This window comes from Oncorhynchus kisutch, linkage group LG30 (genome assembly GCF_002021735.2).
Source record: "Oncorhynchus kisutch isolate 150728-3 linkage group LG30, Okis_V2, whole genome shotgun sequence".
Lineage (NCBI taxonomy): Eukaryota > Metazoa > Chordata > Actinopteri > Salmoniformes > Salmonidae > Oncorhynchus > Oncorhynchus kisutch.
The window spans coordinates 44,785,115-44,801,300 of record NC_034203.2 but is presented as its reverse complement, the minus strand read 5'-3'; the positions used below and the strand labels follow the sequence as shown (position 1 = coordinate 44,801,300).

Below are 16,186 nucleotides of genomic sequence, written 5' to 3'. Positions count from 1 at the left end.
GTTCACATAGAGAGCAACAGAGTGAGAGAGAGAGAGAGGTGAGTAATGTTTACTGTTCACATAGAGAGCAACAGAGAGAGAGAGAGGTGAGCAATGTTTACTGTTCACATAGAGAGCAACAGAGAGAGAGAGAGGTGAGTAATGTTTACTGTTCACATAGAGAGCAACAGAGAGAGAGAGAGAGGTGTGTAATGTTTACTGTTCACATAGAGAGCAACAGAGAGAGAGAGAGAGGTGTGTAATGTTTACTGTTCACATAGAGAGCAACAGAGAGAGACACAGAGAGAGAGACACAGAGAGAGAGAGAGAGGTGTGTAATGTTTACTGTTCACATAGAGAGCAACAGAGAGAGAGACACAGAGAGAGAGACACAGAGAGAGAGACACAGAGAGAGACACAGAGAGAGAGGTGTGTAATGTTTACTGTTCACATAGAGAGCAACAGAGAGAGAGACACAGAGAGAGAGACACAGAGAGAGAGAGAGAGGTGTGTAATGTTTACTGTTCACATAGAGAGCAACAGAGAGAGAGACACAGAGAGAGAGACACAGAGAGAGACACAGAGAGAGAGGTGAGTAATGTTTACTGTTCATTTTTTATTGTTTATTTCACTTTTGTTTATTATCTATTTCACTTGCTTTGGCAATGTTAACACATGTTCCCCATGCCATTAAAGAACTTTGAATTGAATCGAATTGAACTGAGAGAGATATATGCTATTTGGCCCTACACAGAGAGTACACAGCGGCAGAATACCTGACCACTGTGACTGACCCAAAATTAAGGAAAGCCTTGACTATGTACAGACTCAGTGAGCTCAGTGCTATCAGTGCTATTGAGAAAGGCCGCCGTAGGCAGACTTGGCTCTCAAGAGAAGACAGGCTATGTGCTCACTGCCCACAAAATGAGGTGGAAACTGAGCTGCACTTCCTATCCTCCTGCCCAATGTATGACCATATTAGAGAGACATATTTCCCTCAGATTACACAGATCCACAAAGAATTCGAAAACAAATCCAATTTTGAAAAACTCCCATATCTACTGGGTGAAATTCCACAGTGTGCCATCACAGCAGCAAGATTTGTGACCTGTTGCCACGAGAAAAGGGCAACCAGTGAAGAACAAACACCATTGTAAATACAACCCATATTTATGCTTATTTATTTTATCTTGTGTCCTTTAGCCATTTGTACATTGTTAGAACACTGTATATATATATAATATGACATTTGTAATGTCTTTACTGTTTTGAAACTTCTGTATGTGTAATGTTTACTGTTCATTTTTGTTGTTTTTCACTTTATATATTCACTTTGTATGTTGTCTACCTCACTTGCTTTGGCAATGTTAACACATGTTTCCCATGCCAATAAAGCCCTTGAATTGAATTGAATTGAATTTATATATATATATATATATATATATATAGAGAGAGAGAGAGATGGAGACAGAGAGAGTGAGAGAGAGATAAACAGAGAGAGAGAGAGGTGAGAGAGAGAAGGAGGGAGAGAGATCGGTGAAAGAGGGTTGAGAGAGGGAGGGGAGAGAGACAGGAGAGAGAGGGGAAAGAGAGGGAAAGAGAGATGGAGACAGCGAGAAGAAGAGAGAGGGAAAGAGAGAGAGAGATAGAAGGAGGGGAGAGGGAGAGAGAAAGGGAAAGAGAGAAGGAGGAGAGAGGGAGAGAGAGAGAGAAAGGGAAAGAGAGAAGGAGGAGAGAGGATGGAGAGGGAAATAAAGGGAGAGAGATGGATAGAGGGGTGAGAGGGAGAGAGAGAGGGAGTGAGAGAGACCGATGAGAGTCAGAGGAGCAGCATGATTGAAATACTCCCCACAGCCTATCAACCCACAGCCTATCATACACAGCCTATCACAGACAGCCTATCACACACAGCCTATCATCCCACATCAAAAATACATCTGATTTTCAGGTCACAATCCAGTCAATCCACCATAATTGGTGTGAGTCACACAGAGGGAGGTGGGCGGAGGGGGGGAGAGGCGGAGGGTTGGAACTCTATCGTCGAGATGAGCAGCCTGTGCAGAGGAACCTAATTGGTGTCAGCTCAGGTTGCCTCGTGTGTGTGTGTGTGTGTGTGTGTGTGTGTGTGTGTGTGTGTGTGTGTGTGTGTGTGTGTGTGTGTGTGTGTGTGTGTGTGTGTGTTTGTGTGTGTGTTTGTGTGTGTGTGTGGTACGTGGCAAACAGGAATACGGGTTCTACCCTGCAGCCCCCCCCCCCCAGACCCCTGTGTCCCACCTCTTAACAGCTTAAGCCATTGTTCTCAAATCACTTTTCTCCTTTTGCTTCCTTCTCTTTTTTCATTTTTTCATATTTTTTTGTGCAGGCGTTTGTAATGAGGAATTAGCTGCAATGGTGTGATTATTTTTTTTTGATGGTGAGAGAGACGAGCATGATGCGATGGGATCTGGCGTTAGACTTGTTCTACTATAAATGGCCCATTTTCATCTATTTAACCATTTTATCTGATGTAGGTGTTAGTTCTCTGGAAAGGTTAGGGGGGAGGGTTACGCTCCAACTTCACCGAGGATACAGTTTTGGACTGTTATCATCTGAACATTAGTCATACCTTTGATAATATACTGTATTATATTGGTATAAATATATTTAAGTTATAACAAAAGGGTCCATTTTGAATTAAATAGCTTATACTTTGAAATTAATTATACATTTTCTTCAATTATTGCATTGGAAATTCAGTTTACTTCATGAATTGACTGCCTTCAATTCAAATGGACCCCTCCATTGGTAAAATGACAATGATCTAACATCGGACAAATAATGGTCTGATCCCGACCTAGCTGATGCTGTCTGATGCTGTTTGTTGTCTGATGTTGTCTGATGTTGTCTGATGCTGTTTATTGTCTGATGTTGTTTGTTGTCTGATGTTGTTTGTTGTCTGATGTTGTTTGTTGTTGTTTGTTGTCTGATGTTGTTTGTTGTCTGATGTTGTTTGTTGTCTGATGATGTTTGTTGTCTGATGATGTTTGTTGCCTGATGTTGTTTGTTGTCTGATGATGTTTGTTGTCTGATGATGTTTGTTGTCTGATGATGTTTGTTGTCTGATGTTGTTTGTTGTCTGATGTTGTTTGTTGTCTGATGTTGTTTGTTGTCTGATGTTGTTTGTTGTCTGATGTTGTTTGTTGTCTGATGTTGTTTGTTGTCTGATGTTGTTTGTTGTCTGATATTGTTTGTTGTCTGATGTTGTTTGTTGTCTGATGCTGTTTGTTGTCTGATGTTGTTTGTTGTCTGATGTTGTTTGTTGCCTGATGTTGTTTGTTGCCTGATGTTGTTTGTTGCCTGATGTTGTTTGTTGTCTGATGTTGTTTGTTGTCTGATGTTGTTTGTTGCCTGATGTTGTTTGTTGTCTGATACTGTTGTTTTGTTTCCCATCCCGCCATGTCCATGTCATGGTGAATTAAGCATGTGACTAAATGACACACCACACCACACCACATAAATATCAGCTCTCAGGACTCTCCTGCAGACATATCAGCTCCCACAGGTCTCCTGTAGAAATATCAGCTCCCACAGATCTCCTGCAGACATATCAGCTCCCACAGGTCTCCTGCAGACATATCAGCTCCCACAGATCTCCTGCAGACATATCAGCTCCCACAGATCTCCTGCAGACATATCAGCTCCCACAGCTCTCCTTCAGACATATTAGCTCCCAGGACTCTCCTTCAGACATATCAGCTCCCAGGACTCTCCTTCAGACATATCAGCTCCCAGGACTCTCCTTCAGACATATCAGCTCCCACGGCTCTCCTTCAGACATATCAGCTCCCACGGCTCTCCTTCAGACATATCAGCTCCCACGGCTCTCCTTCAGACATATCAGCTCCCACGGCTCTCCTGCAGACATAAAAAGGTTAATGTCAAGCCCCGCATGTTTTTTTTTTCTTCGAAAGTCTCATGGAATGTAGGCCTACATTGAACACCACACATTGGCTGCTACTGTAGGCTGGATGATAGAACAGCTATTTCCATGTTAAAATGTTATGGGATTCATTTTCACCATTGTTTTTGATGGCAGGCCACTCTGGTAGGCCTATATTATGATCTAATAGCCACAATACCCTAGTTGGCCACTGTTAAAAACTGTAACTTAAAGTGGGTAGAGCCTCAGTGTTCACAGTAAAACTGTAACTTAGTGGGTACAGCCTCAGTGTTCACAGTAAAACTGTAACTTAGTGGGTACAGCCTCAGTGTTCACAGTAAAACTGTAACTTAGTGGGTACAGCCTCAGTGTTCACAGTAAAACTGTAACTTAGTGGGTACAGCCTCAGTGTTCACAGTAAAACTGTAACTTAGTGGGTACAGCCTCAGTGTTCACAGTAAAACTGTAACTTAGTGGGTACAGCCTCAGTGTTCACAGTAAAACTGTAACTTAGTGGGTACAGCCTCAGTGTTCACAGTAAAACTGTAACTTCACAGCAGAGACAGCAGAGACTCACCTCAAGCAAGACAATATTGTAGACTAGTATAACAGTTGTTACCAAAAAAATAAAAAATAAAATGTTGTTATTGTGCTGATGTGAGAGAGACCAAGGTCAATATGTTTGTATCCGCATATTTCTACTTGACAAAAGTCTCTCCTCAGCGCAGCCTCTGGCTCTTTACCTAGCCTTAGGAAAGAGAATAGAAAAAGATCCTTTTCACACCACTGTGTCAGTCCATCGTTTAATGATGTCTCAGAATCAGCGTCATGTCATAAAGGGATACTTCGGGCTGGGGTGGAGGACTGCTTTTGTTCCTCAGAATAAGGAACGGTAAATTGATGGGGACTCTCGTGGATGAAAATCGGAAAAACACCTTACTTGACACTCAGCGTCATCAACCGTTATGACATGGTCATAACCATGTGTCATAAAATGTCATAACTTGTCATAACCTGTTATAATATGTTAATAACACTGTCATATATTTACACCTGTTGTGACATATATTGTGTTATCTTATGGCTGGTTATAACACCTACATAAGAGTGTTATAACCCACTAAAACAGCCACACAAGGCAGCCACACATAGCATAACATAACATTAAAAATCCTACAATGTGATTTTCTGGATTTCTTTCTCTCATTTTGTCTGTCATAGTTGAAGTGTACCTATGATGAAAATTACAGGCCTCTCTCATCTTTTTAAGTGGGAGAACTTGCACAATTGGTGGCTGACTAAATACTTTTTGCCTCACTGTGTAATTGTCTGGCTTATATGATTATGATGGTCATAATTCTTCTAGAAAGCGTCATAAAGTGTATTTTCTTAGACTAAGTAAAGTGACATAGGGATGGTCATAATGCTTAATAACGTGTATTTTCTTAGACCAAGTAAAGTGACATAGGGATGGTCATAATGCTTCATGACATAACCCGTCTCCACATTAGTGATAACCGGTCTCCACATTGGTGATAACCAGTCTCCACATTAATGATAACCAGTCTCCACATTAGTGATAACCAGTCTCCACATTAGTGATAACCAGTCTCCACATTAATGATAACAAATCTCCACATTAGTGATAACCAGTCTCCACATTAGTGATAACCCATCTCCACATTAATGATAACCAGTCTCCACATTAGCGATAACCAGTCTCCACATTAGTGATAACCAGTCTCCACATTAACGATAACCTGTCTCCACATTAGTGATAACCAGTCTCCATATTAGTGATAACCAGTCTCTACATTAACCTGTCTCCACATTCGTGATAACCAGTCTCCACATTAGTGATAACCAGTCTCTACATTAACCAGTCTCCACATTAGTGATAACCAGTCTCTACATTAACCTGTCTCCACATTAGTGATAACCAGTCTCTCCACATTAGTGATAACCAGTCTCCATATTAGTGATAACCAGTCTCCATATTAGTGATAACCAGTCTCTACATTAACCCGTCTCCACATTAGTGATAACCGGTCTCCACATTGGTGATAACCAGTCTCCACATTAATGATAACCAGTCTCCACATTAGTGATAACCAGTCTCCACATTAGTGATAACCAGTCTCCACATTAATGATAACAAATCTCCACATTAGTGATAACCAGTCTCCACATTAGTGATAACCCATCTCCACATTAATGATAACCAGTCTCCACATTAGCGATAACCAGTCTCCACATTAGTGATAACCAGTCTCCACATTAACGATAACCTGTCTCCACATTAGTGATAACCAGTCTCCATATTAGTGATAACCAGTCTCTACATTAACCTGTCTCCACATTAGTGATAACCAGTCTCCACATTAGTGATAACCAGTCTCTACATTAACCAGTCTCCACATTAGTGATAACCAGTCTCTACATTAACCTGTCTCCACATTAGTGATAACCAGTCTCTACATTAACCTGTCTCCACATTAATGATAACCAGTCAAATAAAGGCATATGTTCTCATTGGTCTGCTTTAAAGAGGAAATCTGCAGTTGGACTAAATCAACGATAGATAGATAGAGAGATAGAGAGATAGATAGAGAGATAGAGAGATGTAGATAGAGAGATGTAGATAGAGAGATGTAGATAGAGAGATGTAGATAGAGAGATGTAGATAGAGAGATGTAGATAGAGAGATGTGGATAGAGAGATGTAGATAGATAGATAGATAGATAGATAGATAGATAGATAGATAGATAGATAGATAGGTAGATAGAGAGATAGATAGGTAGATAGAGAGATAGATAGATCGATGTAGATAGATAGATAGAGATGTAGATAGATAGAGAGATAGATAGAGATGTAGATAGATAGATAGAGAGATAGATAGAGAGATGTGGATAGAGAGATGTAGATAGATAGATAGATAGATATATAGATATATAGATAGGTAGAGATAGATAGATCGATGTAGATAGATAGATAGATAGATAGATAGATAGATAGATAGATAGATAGATAGAGATGTAGATAGATAGATAGATAGATAGAGATGTAGATAGAGATGTAGATAGATAGATAGATCGAGAGATCGAGAGATCGAGAGATAGATAGATAGATTATCGTTGATTCTTAAAGAATGTGACGTATCGTAAAAACACAAGGGAGATGGTTTTCCATCCTCAGACCTTGACTGGCTACCACCTCTGACTGTCCCTCTCGAATAGAAAATAGAAGAAACCCTGCACGCCGTGATGACACAGCCCTCAACTCATTCTCCTCTATAGCACTATTTCCCCTTTTATGCCCTCTTTTGTCTCTTGACTTGTTCATTATTCAAACTCTCAGAGGTCACCATCTCTTTTCATTTCCTCTCAGTGGAGGCCTCTGTGTTTAGTTCAAACACTCCCCAGCCCCCCCCCCCCCTGAGCCTCACACAGCCCCTCACAGAGATCCCTCTGTCTGAAATTGCCTGCTTAGCAGGGAGAGAAAGTGTCTGTCCTGTAGACGGCAGTGTTAGTATGTTAACTATCACACCTGTTAGTATGCTCCTCACACCTGTTAGTATGTTAACTATGACACCTGTTAGTATGTTAACTATCACACCTGTTAGTATGTTAACTATGACACCTGTTAGTATGTTAACTATCTCACCTGTTAGTATGTTAACTATCACACCTGTTAGTATGTTAACTATCTCACCTGTTAGTATGTTAACTATCACACCTGTTAGTATGTTAACTATCTCACCTGTTAGTATGTTAACTATCACACCTGTTAGTATGTTAACTATGACACCTGTTAGTATGTTAACTATCACACCTGTTAGGTATGTTAACTATGACACCTGTTAGTATGTTAACTATCACACCTGTTAGTATGTTAACTATCTCACCTGTTAGTATGTTAACTATCAACACCTGTTAGTATGTTAACTATCACACCTGTTAGTAATGTTTAACTATCAGCACCTGTTAGTATGTTAACTATGACACCTGTTAGTATGTTAACTATCTCACCTGTTCGCTATGTCTATTGTGTCACCTGCTGTGCATGTGTGTGTGTGTGTGTGTGTGTGTGAGAGAGAGAGAGAGAGAGAGAGAGAGAGAGAGAGAGAGAGAGAGAGAGAGAGAGAGAGAGAGAGAGAGGAGAGAGAGAGAGAGAGAGAGAGAGAGAGAGAGAGAGAGAGAGAGAGAGAGAGAGAGAGAGAGAGAGAGAGAGAGAGAGAGAGAGAGAGAGAGAGAGAGAGAGAGAGAGAGAGAGAGAGAGAGAGAGAGAAATGTAGAATAAAGAACCTTGATTGGAGAGGCTTCTTTGACATTCATTTAAAAGGGTGTGTTTAAAACTACCACTCAGCAGCTAATTAACACCGTGATGGAACATGGCGTGTTTAAAACTACCACTCAGCAGCTAATTAACACCGTGATGGAACAGGGCGTGTCTAAAACTACCACTCAGCAGCTAATTAACACCGTGATGGAACAGGGCGTGTCTAAAACTACCACTCAGCAGCTAATTAACACCGTGATGGAACAGGGCGTGTCTAAAACTACCACTCAGCAGCTAATTAACACCGTGATGGAACAGAGAAATAGAAAAGTGATTTTGATGAAAAGTTAAATCAAGACTGTATTGCCATTGTCATGCACTTATTTTTAAGTTAATTACAGTCACAGACAAACTGAAAAAGCAAATTGGCCAATTCATCTGTGTGTGTGGGGGGGGGGGGGGGGGGTCTACTAAACAATATGGAATTGTTTTAAGGAGGTCATACTAAGGATCATTCAGCTGTTTGATTTAGAATCCCTTGATCCCTTGAAGGATAAAGAATAAAATAATAATCATAATATTTGATGGAAATGTGTATTTGGCCTTACTGCTATTAACCCATACAAACACATTGAATACAGATTTACTACATGGAACAACAACAGAGATAGTCCCCCCGGAAATAAATCTAAAAGAAGTTTGTTCTGAAGTACAATGGTTCTTCATTTAAAAGTCACCTTGTAATTGCACCAGGCGCCATGTTGGAAGACCTCCAATTGACCACATGGCCGGCTGCATTTTGCTACAACCGGAAACTTCCAGAAGATTGCCCTTTATTTCGTTTTTTTTTTTTTTTTAAAGAACCCAGTAAATGGAGGCGGTGAGAAAACAATTAATTATTAGCTCGTTAGCTTGCAATATAAACTTAGTGTGCAGGCTACCTCAAATGAGCTGCTAACGTAACGTCCGCTAGTTCGCTAACTTTGCATCCTGTATAGCTAGCTAAGTGAAGTAAATATCACCGGCTTGCTAACTTCACATTGGCTAGTTAGCTAACTTTGCATCCTGTACAGCTAGCTAAGTGAATTAAATATCACCGGCTTGCTAACTTCATATTGGCTAGTTAGCTAGCTATCTTGATGTATTTATCATTGTATCATCGACATTCATTTGTAGCTATGTCCCTATGTAGCAGCCATGGAAGAGGGTGAAAGGAGTAGCTAGCAGTCTCAGCTGTCAGAGAAGGGAGAGTAGGCTACTCTGGATAGGGCAGGTACCTTTCTGGGAGAACATTATGAGAAAAATGGAGGACAGAGAGATATAGCAACATAATATTCAGCTAAAATGCAAGAAAATTACTTTTGACGTTAATTTGAGTAAATCTGAATCCCTTTTAGCCAGGAACCCTTTTCAGCCTACATTACATGGTTGCATTCAAGATTTTTATTGATCTGTTGTCAGTGTCCGTGTAGAGTAGACCGAGGCTACCATCGTATCAAAGTCAAAAAATTTTCCTGTGCAAAGTAAAGAAACATCTCTGATATAACAAATAGCCGTTGTCTTTCCTGCTTTGTTAGAGAAGCCAAATACTCCACAGATAATGACTGTGGGGATGAATCAACTCGTTTTTAGGCACAGTTATCATGCAGTTTGGGGTAAGGCCACTCGGCTGTTTTTGTCTGAAGTATGAACGCGGTGGGCTTCCAACATGGCCTCCGGGAGTCGTCGTACGTCAACTGCAAGCCCTTTGTGGAACTGCAAGCCCTTTGTAGGGAACTGCAAGCCCTTTGTAGGGAACTGCAAGCCCTTTGTAGGGAACTGCAAGCCCTTTGTAGGGAACTGCAAGCCCCATGACCTGCCCTTTTGGATAAGGATCATTGGCACCAGATTCCCCCCCCCTCTCACTCTCTCTCTCTCTCTCTCTCCTCTCTCTCTCTCTCTCTCCTCTCCTCTCCTCTCCTCACCTCCTCTCTCTCTCTCTCTCTCTCTCTCTCTCTCTCTCTCTCTCTCTCTCTCTCTCCTCTCCTCTCCTCTCCTCATCTCTCTCTCTCTCTCTCTCTCGCTCTCTCGCTCTCTTGCTCTCTCGTTCTCTCTCTCGCTCTCTCTCTCTCTCTCTCCTCTTCTCTCTCTCTCTCTCTCCTCTCCTCTTCTCTCTCTCTCTCTCTCTCTCTCCTCTTCTCTCTCTCTCTCCTCTCTCTCTCTCCTTCTCTCTCTCTCTCTCTCTCCTCTCCTCTTCTCTCTCTCTCTCTCTCTCTCTCTCTCTCTCTCTCTCTCTCCTCTCCTCATCTCCTCTCTCTCCTCTTCTCTCTCTCTCTCTCTCCTCTCCTCTTCTCTTCTGTCTCTCTCCTCTCCTCTCATCTTCTCTTCTCTTCTGTCTCTCTCTCTCCCACAGTTTTATGACGGTGGTAAAAATTCCTTGCAGAAACATTCCCTTCACTCCCATGGAGTTTTGAGGTAGAGAACCTATGGAGAACAAAGACATTCTAGACCGCCAAAACTCCATAATCCAAAAGTGGGGAATTAAACAATATTTCTGTTATTTCAAACAGTTGGAATGGTCCGGGAAAACCGTACGGGCTCGGGAGAGATGAAGGTTGAAAGTCATGCGTCCTCTGATACACAACCCAACCAAGCCGCACTGCTTCTTAACACAGCACGCATCCAACCCGGAAGCCAGCCGCACCAATGTGTCGGAGGAAACACTGTGCACCCAGCAACCTAGGTTAGCAACCTTGGTTGACCTTGGTTACCTTGGTCCCACCACAGGAGTCGCTGGTGCGCGATGAGACAAGGATATCCTTACCGGCCAAACCCTCCCTAACCCAGACAACGCTATGCCAATTGTGCATCGCCCCACGGACCTCCCGGTCGGTTACGACAGAGCCTGGGCGAGAACCCAGAGTCTCTGGTGGCACAGCTGGCGCTACAGTACAGCACCCTTAGCTACTGCGCCACCCGGGAGGCCCCCAGATCAGTTGTTGTTTTGGGATAACAACATAACTGTATCTCTGAATCTACTGTATGTATTTCCAGTTGTCAGGGTCACATCCAAATGTTGTAGAACTTACAGTGCAAGTTCTCCCACTTAAAAAGATGAGAGAGGCCTGTAATTTTCATCATAGGTACACTTCAACTATGACAGACAAAATGAGAAAAAAATCCAGAAATCACATTGTATGATTTTTTATGAATTTATTTGCAAATTATGGTGGAAAATAAGTATTTGGTCAATAACAAAAGTTTATCTCAATACTTTGTTATATACCCTTTGTTGGCAATGACAGAGGTCAAACGTTTTCTGTAAGTCTTCACAAGGTTTTCACACACTGTTGCTAGTATTTTGGCCCATTCCTCCATGCAGATCTCCTCTAGAGCAGTGATGTTTTGGTGCTGTTGCTGGGCAACACGGACTTTCAACTCCCCTCCACTGTATATGATTAAATATGACACTATTTGTGAGAAGATGTAATGTGCATTTAGCCTTCTAAATGAGATAATAGTTTTTCATATGATGTCTTAACCAGACAGTGACCACACCCACGTAAAACACATTATGACGAAAGGAGGGAACGGCCCTTTTTCACAGACTGCTTAATTAAATAGGATTTGTGACAAAATATGCATTAGGCCAACGAGACTGACTGCGTGAGCTAAAAGGTACGGACGGAAGGACTCTGAAACTCTGAAACTGTCACGCCCTGGTCGAAGTATTTTGTGTTTATCTTCATTTATTTGGTCAGGCCAGGGTGTGGCATGGGTTTTTGTATGTGGTGTGTATATATTGGGATTGTAGCTTAGTGGGGTGTTCTAGTTAAGTCTATGGCTGTCTGAAGTGGTTCTCAATCAGAGGCAGGTGTTTATCGTTGTCTCTGATTGGGAACCATATTTAGGCAGCCATATTCTTTGAGTGTGTCGTGGGTGATTGTCCTTAGTGTCCTTGTTCCTGGCTTTGTTAGTTTCGGTTTTCATTTCGGTCATTACGTTCTTTGTTTTGTAGTGTTTGTATTAATTCGTGTTTACGTTTGTTCATGAAACATGGATCGCAATCTACACGCTGCATTTTGGTCCGATCCTTGTTCCACCTCTTCATCAGAGGAGGAGATAGAAGAGAACCGTTACAGAAACTTTCAACATAGAAAAATAGAATATCTCTACAAGACCATTCAGGCGGGCAGTGTGAACCGGATGTCACGAATGGTTAGACTCTATAGACCAGCTACGTGCAGCGCAAGCTGAATACTTTACAAATGGTTAAGACATCTACAAAACTAAAGACTGCACATTCACAGTCTGCGGGTGTATATGTAAAATAGTCTAGGAAAACTTGGCTGAAGACGAGAGACAAAAAAAAAAATGATTTCCTCTCACCACTCTATTCTAAGTTACAGAGCTGCTGATCAAGGACATGGTGACTTCTGGTGGACAACCAGAGACATTCTGTCGACTGACCAGAAAACGGACCGGCGACAACAAAGGCATACAATCATAAATATGTATATTGCAATTATTTTCTAATGAACGGCCCGTTCATGTGCAAAGTATTAGCATTTCCATGAGCATTGTGTGAACGATAGTGAAGGTCTTTGTCTTTTCTCCCGCTCTTTCTTACATTCCTTTTCATTGTGAGTAACAAGCCGTCATATCGGTTAAGTCCACTAGGGACCTTTCATTGCATTATGTAGTAATCAATGCGTAAGCTATTCTGTTTGTGTATATGTAACTCTGTGTGATTATTTAGTTAGTTAGCAATTTAATAATTAAGCCAATTTTATATCGCTGATTCATAATTTATGCTAGGATTTGTGCAGATAACCAATTTAATAATTAAGCCAATTTTATATTTGTGCCGATATCCAAGGATTTTGCGACATTCAGAATAAGACCGATACAGTAGAAGTTAACAATTCATTAATGACTGATTGATGACTGAAATGTAAGAGAACTTTATATATTTAAGAGTTAATTTGGAAAATGGTAACTCATTAAATAAACTTTTTCCATGGTGCCCCAGAATTGCTAATGAGTTACAGGATTCATTTAATCATTGTAATAATTAAACTTCCTCGCTTTGATAAAACAGCCGTTTTAAACATTAATGATACTAAAGACACAACAGTATGTTGAAAAACAAATGATAGTCCTACTAAGCGCAAACCAGATAAGATGGCGTTTCTCTGCAGAATGATGTGGTAGCATTGATCCACCCCTACACCATCACACCTCCTCCTCCATGCTTCACAGTGGTAGCCATGATGGTTAAGTGTGCCTTGAATTCTAAATCAATCACAGACAGTGTCACCAGCAGAGCACCCCACACCATCACACCTCCTTCTTCTGTGCTTCACGATGTGAACCACACATGCAGAGATCATCTGTTCACCTACTCTGCATCTTATAAAGACACGGCTGTTGGGAAAAAAAACACAAATTTGGACTCGTCAGAGCAAAAGGACATATTTCCACTGGTCTAATGTCCATTACTCGTGTTTCTCGGTCCAAGCAAGTCTCTTCTTATACGTTCCTTTTGTAGTGGTTTCTTTACATCAATTCCACCATGAAGGCCTGATTCACGCAGTCTCCTCTGAACAGTTGATGTTGAGATGTGTCTGTTACTTGAACTCTGTGAAGCATTTATTTGAGCTGCAATCTGAGGCTGGTAACTCTAATGAACTTATCCTCTGCAGTAGAGGGAACTCTGGGTCTTCCTTCCTGTGGTGGTCCTCGTGAGAGGCAGTTTCATCATAGCGCTTGATAGTTTTGCAACTGCACTTGAAGAAACTTTCAAAGTTCTTAACATTTTCCGGATTGACTGACCTTTCTGTTTTAAAGTAATGATGGACTGTCATTTCTCTTTGCTTATTTGAGCTGTTCTTGCCATAATATGGATTTGGTCTTTACCAAATAGGACTCTCTTCTGTAAACCACCTCTACCTTGTCACAACACAACTCAAACGTGTTAAAAAAGAGGAAAGATATTCAGAAAATGTACTTTAACAAGTCACACATGTTAATTGAAATGCATTCCAGGTGACTACCTCATGAAGCTGGTTGAGAGAATGCCAAGGGTGTGTAAAGCTGTCATCTTGTTGAAGGGAGGCTACTTGAAGTACAATATCTCAAATATGAAATATATTTAGATTTTATTTAGCACTTTTTTGGTTACTACATGATTCCATATGTGTTATTTCATAGTTTTGATGTCTTCACTATTATTCTACAATGTAGACAATAGTAACAATAATAAAAAACCCTTGAATGAGTAGGTGTACCTAAACCTTTGACTGGTACTGTACATGTTCGTGAGAGTCTCAACCTTTCATATTAGTCTTTTGCCCAACTGTTCGGACAAGATATCCCTATGTTAACCTGACAGATTTATATGGGGATTGTTGTATTATGCTAATTAGATTGCTGTGGCGGTGCAGACATCGACCTTAGAGAGTTAAGCTAGAAACGTCAATCAATCTTTAAAACGAGCAGTGGAATAGTGAGCTCTTATGCAACTTTTTAATATATTTTTATACTTGTTCAACTATTAAGCTTCTTGTCCTCCTCCTCCCACTTTCGTGGGATTTCCTCGACATTCTTTTGATCCCATTGTGACATCATCACTTCCACTGTAATTGCAACAATGTAACTTTGACAGAAACCCATGTTGGAACAAACAAATAAACAACATCTAATTCTGAGCCTATGCCCTAGACTACAGCACAGTGAGGTCAGGCCATACGCTGCGAGCTAAAGCCAACAACCAATCGACCATAAAGATGATTATAAACGGAATGGTAATCTGACTTTAGGATGTTCTAATATATTCCAGGTTTGTCTGGAAAACGTGTTTGAAAGGTTATCTGGGAATATAAAATGAACAGTGTATAAATATAGTTGATTAAATTACATAAGTCTATGTTAACTACTAGTGCCTCCCTCTGCCTCTAATGGCCTTTTTCCCAGATGTCTGTCGTTATTAATAGCTACTGAATGTATAAAATACTAGCTCTCCTCAGTGTTCTCTGTCTTAATTCACCATTTTGTCTTGATACACTGAGTGTACAAAAAATGAGGAACAACCTTCCTAATACTGAGTTACAACCACAGTGGTCTAGTTCCCCAACGTTGAAATGAAACCACAGTGGTCTAGTCCCCCCAATGTTGAAATTAAACCACAGTGGTCTAGTCCCCCAATGATGAACGTGAAACCACAGTGGTCTAGTCACCCCAATGATGAAGTGAAACCACAGTGGGTCTAGTCCCCCAATGTTGAAATTAAACCACAGTGGTTTAATCCCCCCAATGTTGAAATTAAACCACAGTGGTCTAGTCCCCCCAATGTTGAAATGAAACCACAGTGGTCTAGTCCCCCCAATGTTGAAGTGAAACCACAGTGGTCTAGTCCCCCCAATGTTGAAGTGAAACCACAGTGGTCTTAGTCCCCCAATGTTGAAGTGAAACCACAGTGGTTTAATCCCCCCAATGTTGAAGTGAAACCACAGTGGTCTAGTCCCCCCAATGTTGAAGTGAAACCACAGTGGTCTAGTCCCCCCAATGTTGAAGTGAAACCACAGTGGTCTAGTCACCCCATGTTGAAGTGAAACCACAGTGGTCTAGTCCCCCCAATGTTGAAATTAAACCACAGTGGTTTAATCCCCCCAATGTTGAAGTGAAACCACAGTGGTCTAGTCCCCCAATGTTGAAGTGAAACCACAGTGGTCTAGTCCCCCCAATGTTGAAGTCAAACCACAGTGGTCTAGTCCCCCAATGTTGAAGTGAAACCACAGTGGTCTAGTCCCCCCCAATGTTGAAGTGAAACCACAGTGGTCTAGTCCCCCCAATGGTTGAAGTGAAACCACAGAAACCACACACCAACGAAGGTTTAACTGGGTTTCTTGGTAAGCAAATTAAAACAAATTAGTTTTAAAATCGAACAAATAATTTATTTTGAAATCTGCTTTGTTTATTCTTGAATACTGTATTCACGCATCCCCCCATATTCTCCTTCCCCTTCTCTCC

At 41.2% G+C, this 16,186-nt stretch overlaps 1 protein-coding gene across 1 annotated transcript in view; it reads left to right on the top strand.

Moving 5' to 3' along the window:
- Nucleotides 1-16,186, top strand: part of LOC109880607 (receptor-type tyrosine-protein phosphatase mu-like) — a 432,469-nt gene that overhangs the window by 234,448 nt on the left and 181,835 nt on the right.